Source organism: Herpailurus yagouaroundi, unplaced genomic scaffold (genome assembly GCF_014898765.1).
Source record: "Herpailurus yagouaroundi ecotype Mexico unplaced genomic scaffold, PumYag 222, whole genome shotgun sequence".
Classification (NCBI taxonomy): domain Eukaryota; kingdom Metazoa; phylum Chordata; class Mammalia; order Carnivora; family Felidae; genus Herpailurus; species Herpailurus yagouaroundi.
Genome location: NW_024412453.1, coordinates 3,368,596 through 3,374,583, shown reverse-complemented (window position 1 = coordinate 3,374,583; position 5,988 = coordinate 3,368,596). Strand labels below are relative to the sequence as shown.

The 5,988-nt window shown below is 40.8% G+C and overlaps 2 protein-coding genes across 4 annotated transcripts in view; one reads left to right on the top strand and one right to left on the bottom strand.

Moving 5' to 3' along the window:
- Positions 1-5,988, top strand: part of ACSM3 (acyl-CoA synthetase medium chain family member 3) — a 57,597-nt gene that overhangs the window by 323 nt on the left and 51,286 nt on the right. The window lies entirely within an intron of this gene.
- ERI2 (ERI1 exoribonuclease family member 2) overlaps positions 1,005-5,988 on the bottom strand; it is a 63,106-nt gene continuing 58,122 nt past the window's right edge. For 2 of the 3 annotated variants that reach the window (XM_040458829.1, XM_040458831.1), the window contains 2 exons: positions 2,554-2,653; positions 1,005-1,356 (listed from right to left, as the gene is read on the bottom strand). The gene's annotated coding sequence lies outside the window, so the exon portion shown is untranslated. The remainder of the gene's footprint in view (positions 1,357-2,553; positions 2,654-5,988) is intronic. The other variant, XM_040458830.1, reaches the window with a different exon arrangement.

Genomic DNA, 5,988 nt, shown 5'->3' with positions numbered 1-5,988 from the left:
CTTTCGTCATGTGTGTGCGACGGCCTCTCTTAGTCCCGCCTCCCACGTTTCATTCCGTGCTGTGCCGGGTCCTAAAGCCGGCAGGTGGCCGGCTGTGGAATGGTGGTGCGAGGCCCGCCCTTGGAGAGAGTGGACAGGCACTTTTTTCTTCTTCTTTGAGGTGGGGGAGGGACAGAGAGAGGGGAAGACAGAGAAACCGTAGAAGGCTGTGCGCTGTCAGGGTTAAACCCACAAAGGGTGACATTATGATCTCAGCCCAAGTCGGAAGTTCAACGGCTGAGCCACTGAGGCGCCCTTGATGGGCACTTCTTACTGCTCACTATCCAAAAGCCAGGGCTTCCTGGGGAATTGGCCTGGATGGAGCGGGTTTGTAAATTTACATGCTGGCCTCCAGCCGGATGTAGACCATGCTTGTAAAGAACTGTTTTGTTTACCATTCATAGTCATTGATTCATTCTGGTAATATTTATTAAGTACCCATGCACTAGTTATTGACCTAAGTACTAAGGTTGAGACCATTAGCAAAGACAGACACACTTCGTACTCATGTTGCCCTTATAGGCCAGTGTTTCTTAGAAATCAATGTTTCTTCCAAACCACCCTACTTATTTTTTGCTCCTTTTGAAATGTGCATATGCAATGGACTTGACTTTAGCACTCCTGTTGGAGAACCCCAGAGGTACAAATAAAGAACACAAAGTATAAGAAACTCATTGAAGTCCGAGAGTTGATTATCAGAATAAGAAATATAAAATACAGGGAAACTTGGCCAAACTTCTTTTTTTTAATTACTTTTTTAATGTTTATTTTTGAGAGAGAGAGAGAGTGCAATCGGGGGAGGGGCAGAGAGAGAGAGGGAGAGGGAGACACAGAATCTGAAGCAGGCTGCAGACTCTGAGCTGTCAGCACAGAGCTCCACGTGAGGCTCAAACTCGCGAACCATGAGATCATGACCTGAGCTGAAGTCCAGCGCTTAACCGACTGAGCCACCCAGGTGCTCCTGCCAAACTTCTTAACATTGAATTGTCACTATTCATACCAAGATTCATATTCATACCCAAGATATTGTCCATATCAATTTCTTCACACAACTTTTGTTTGACGCTGATGTCATAACAAGTGATAGCAACATTTTGGTGAATTATTGTTCCGACTGTAGTTGGTCTGGACAGGAAATCACATCCTCACTTCTGAACAAAATCATGAAGAGCCAAAAGAAGGTTTGTCCTTTGTTGCCCTAGGAAGAATTAGCGAATCCAGTGCCCCAGAAATGTAGATTGTTATAGAAAGTCAGGAATAAAGAACTTCTTATTTATTGTAAGGCCTTCATCTCTCAGATTCACATTCTTGTGACACCTATGAAAAAGTAATTCTGATATGAAATAATAGTCTAGAATAGTCCATATACATATAAAAGAATTTTCACTACTAGGAAAATTATTCATCTTCTTTTCTCCAATTAAATATACCTTGCTATTTTCTTTTCTTCATATCTGTCCCCTAAAATGTTTATGAACCCACTCATTAAACTGGATAGATAAGCAATCCCTTCAGAGTTAACATCATAATATTCCCCATACCCTAAAGTCAGGAATCCAGCTCCTTATACTTCATGCAATTAAAAGTCAACTTGAGGTGGCTCAGTTGGTTAAGCATCCAACTTTGGCTCAAGTCATGATCTGTTAGTGGGTTTGAGCCTGGTGTCAGGGTCTGCACTGACGGAGCAGAGCCTGATTGGGATTCTCTCTCTCTCTCCCTCTCTCTCTGTCCCTCCCCCTACCTCAAAATAAATAAACATTAAAAAAAAAAGTCAACTTGAACTTTATAAATCCCTTATGTTGGTGTTCCACCTATGATAGTATATTGCTTTGGTAAGCAATGCAGGAGTACTGTGCTTTTTATTGACCTAGATATTTCAATCTCACATTCCGAGATTTACTTGTAATGTATGAAACAACAAAATACTAAAAACAGGAAAAGTAATTATCCTGATGTTGAACTTCATGGTTAACTGGGTTTTTTCTTATATGTAAATATATATGTATATGTATGTATAGTTGTATATATACATATATGTATATAAAGATGTGTGTGTGTGTGTGTGTGTGTATAACCTTATCTTCCCTTAGGTTCTTTTGCTTAAATTACTAATATTAATACTAGAGTTCCTGATTAGTACTAGGTGTTAACTGTCCCATTCCACACTGTAGAGTAGGACAAATGGAAAAAATTCATTTCCCTTTTAGAGTGCTCCCTCTGGGCAAATATGGAGGCAATTTCATAAGAAATGGAATCCTTGAGGAAGTGATTTCCAATATGTCTTCTTTAATACTATTATCCTAGGGATGAAGGCAGAGAAATAAGCAGATTCTATCACCAGTGGGAAAACTGGGCTGGAATACATATCATGATCACCTATAACTACTTCCTTGTTAGTTTTTGTCTACCTTATGGTTAACATTTGTTGTTTTTGTTTGCTCAATAAATGAACCCCCTTTTGGGGAGGAGGTGTAATCCATCATTGGATGAGTCTGAGTGGAAGGCAGGGCCCACCTTGCATCATGGAAGCTTGACATGTCAGGTATCCCTTTTTCCCACTCTGTAATGTGAGCACATCACCTCAGCTTCATCAATTGGATGCATCTGTGAGGGTCTGAGAATTGGAAGCAAATGTGTAAAGAGGAGTGCCCATTTAGAGTTCATCTGACCAATGGCAGTGGCATTCCAAATCCAGTATCATCAGCTTTGCAGCCACTCCAGAAGCAGTGGCAGTACTAGACTTTTCAGAACATTGATGCTAGTTCTAGCCTCCTCACTCCCCCAGTCATCCTTGGTTCTTCTGACCCTGGATCTACCACTATTTCCAAAAATTTTGTCATCATCTTATATTTAGCTTTCACCTATATAATCAGCATAGCCTTTACTTTTGACAATGGAGATTGCATAGTATAGATTTCTGGAGGTCCTCAGTTGATTGTGAAGAACAGTGGCATTGCTGTGGTATTCAGAAGCACAGAGAGAGCTGACTGAAACTTGTTTTTACTTTTGTTTTCATCCTTGGTGCCTGCCATAATGCCAGATCCATATTAGGTGCTCAAAAAATATTATTGAACATTTGAACTCAACCCCAAGAAATGGTCAGTAAAGGAAAAAGGTTAAGACCAATGCTATTAAGAAGGGAAGTATACCAAGTCCAGATCCCATTAAGCCCCACCAGAGGAGCGAGAAAAGAAGCTAGGAATTAAGAGAGAGATTTCCCTGGCAATGCTGGAAACACATTTGTATGAAATTTCAATTTGTGTGAACTTTCACCTCCTTAGGTTACCAGTCATGGTCAGAGGTCTGGTGTCTATCATTGGGCACCAAGGGCTCTGTGATGTGGCTTGTAAACCCCTCTTCTGGCTCCTGTATACCAAGTGGTTTTTTTGTTTTGTTTTGTTTTAAGAAAAGGAATGTTGGCATTATAGAAAAATCACTTAATACCCTGTGCAGCGGATAATGTGGGTTTGGAATAAGTACTATGAGGAATTTGCCTTTTATTCTAATTAACCTAATTCTAATTCGCTTCACATATTCATGAGGTCTTCAGCCCAGAAAGGGAAGAATGATGTAAGACATTCTAAATTCTCTTTCTCTTTCTCTTCCTTTCAAAGTTACTGCCATTTAACTTCTACTTGTATGTTCAGTACAGAATCCATCCTTGCCCCGAACACAGGTAGGAAACACTCTTAGATTTTGTTCCTGTTCTGACTACACTATCCATCCAGGATTTCCTGCCTTATTCTCTTGTTACCCAGCATTTTCAGGTAATAGATGTCTTAACACTGAACACTGGTCACCTGCTGATTTGATTTCTCTACACCTGCCACCTTCAAAGTTGATAATATGTATATGATCATGAGCCCAAATTCTAAAGTGAAACTGTGTTTAAATCCCAGTTCTGCCATGTTCTGGCTGGGGAACTTCAAGCAAGTGAGAAGCTGAATTTCCTCATGAGATTAAAAAAACAAAACAACAATGTTTAAATGGGGATAATAATACCGATTTTCCGGGTTACTAGGAAAACTCATTAAGATAGGCATGACAAGTGCTTAGTTCAATAGTCACTGTTCAGTCAATGTGGACTTGTTCATAGTCACTGTTGAGTCAGTGTGGACTTAAAAACAGCTGGTTTGGGGCTCAGTTGTGACTCAGTGATGTCTAGTATTTTTATTTATTTATTTATTTATTTTATTTTATTTTAATTTTAGAGATTGAGAGAGTACGAGCTGGAGAGAGGAGTAGAGCGGGGGAGGGGGGGCGCAGGGAGAGAGAATCTCAAGCAGGCTTCATGCTCAGCATGGAGCCCGACACAGCCCAACACAGGGCTCAATCCCATGACCCTGGGATCATGACCTGAGCCAACACTCAACTAACTGAGCCACCCAGGTGTCCCTAGTATTTTTTATATTAGTATCCATTCCCCAACCCAGTCCCCTAAATGCATTATTTGTCCCCTAATGTCTTATCTCCATGTGTCACTTATTGAAAGCTAAATGTAATCCTTTGAGGAAGGAGGCCAGAAGGGAAAGAAACTTTAAATATAGTTAACTTAATATCGTGTATCATAAAATAAGATAAAATACGTAACACCTTACCTCTGCCAACTGGCTCCTGCCTCACATTTGATTGAATGACACCCCAGGTCTTTCACTGTCTCTGTGCCCACAGCACTTGTGCCACACTTGCACTTTTATCACACCTACAAGCTGCATAAGAAACGTGCCCAACAGCCTGAGTTCCACAATGGAACCTGACTCTGAAGCCATGTGAACTTGGTCTATCCCTGGAGAAGCCACATTTGGTCTAGCCGTTTGTTCCTACCTGCATCCTCACTTAGCCCTGCTGGGTGTCCTGAACTCCTGATCCCAGCCCCTCCCCGCCCCCGCCAGCAGTGTGCTTCATCCCACCACTGCTATAGTCTAATTTTGACAGGTAAGGCAAATTTGGCATTTTATGGATGTTGGTTCTTGAGAGAAAAGGTGAATAAATCTCCTTCCCTCCAATTTTCTTCTCCAATTTTACACTCTATACATGCATGAGTCTTCTTAAAACTTTTCATGAGGTTTCACAGGTACTTCCTTCCTGCTTCTCTGAGATTTGGTTGAATAATCTATGTTTAAATTTCATTGTTTTACTATATAGCTCTACTTTTTTGAGTACTTGTAGGTCCTCCTCCTGCTTCTTACTTCCACTTTTGTCAGTGCTCCTAAGAGTGAATCCCTAATGGTGGAGTCTCAGACAGTTCAACAAGTTAGAAATACATCCATTTGGAACTGAAATCATCTGTGAACTGCACACTCCACCAAGGCATAACAATAGTATTGGATAAAGTACTAATGCAAGAAGTATAAATTTCAGAGTGGGTACGGCACATGCTTAATAGTCCAGGATGACAGAGGCTTAGAGAATCTTTCAGCACAGATGAGGCCTAAATAAGAATCTACATGAGTAGTCAGGTTGAATCATTTATATTTAAGTTAAAAATTGGAGGGAAGTTGGGGCCCCTGGGTGGCTCAGTTGGTTAAGCGTCTGACTTCAGCTCAGGTCATGATCTCGCGCTCCGTGAGTTCGAGCCCCATGTCGGGCTCTGTGCTGACAGCTCAGAGCCTGGAGCCTGTTTCAGATTCTGTGTCTCCCTCTCTCTGACCCTCCCCCATTCATGCTCTGTCTCTCTCTGTCTCAAAAATAAATAAACGTTAAAAAAAATTTTAAAAAAAATTGGAGGGAAGTCAATGAGAATATGGCATTCAATGTGTAGATGAACAAATAGACAAACTGATTAAGAACATACATTGAGAGTCGCAGTCTTGTGTTTAAATACTGATTCCACCCCTTTGCTACCTCTATGACCTTGGGCAAATAAACTGCTCTAATCTCATACTCCTCATCTATAAAATGGGAATAGCTATAATATATACCTTATAGGACGTTATGAGTATTGAATAA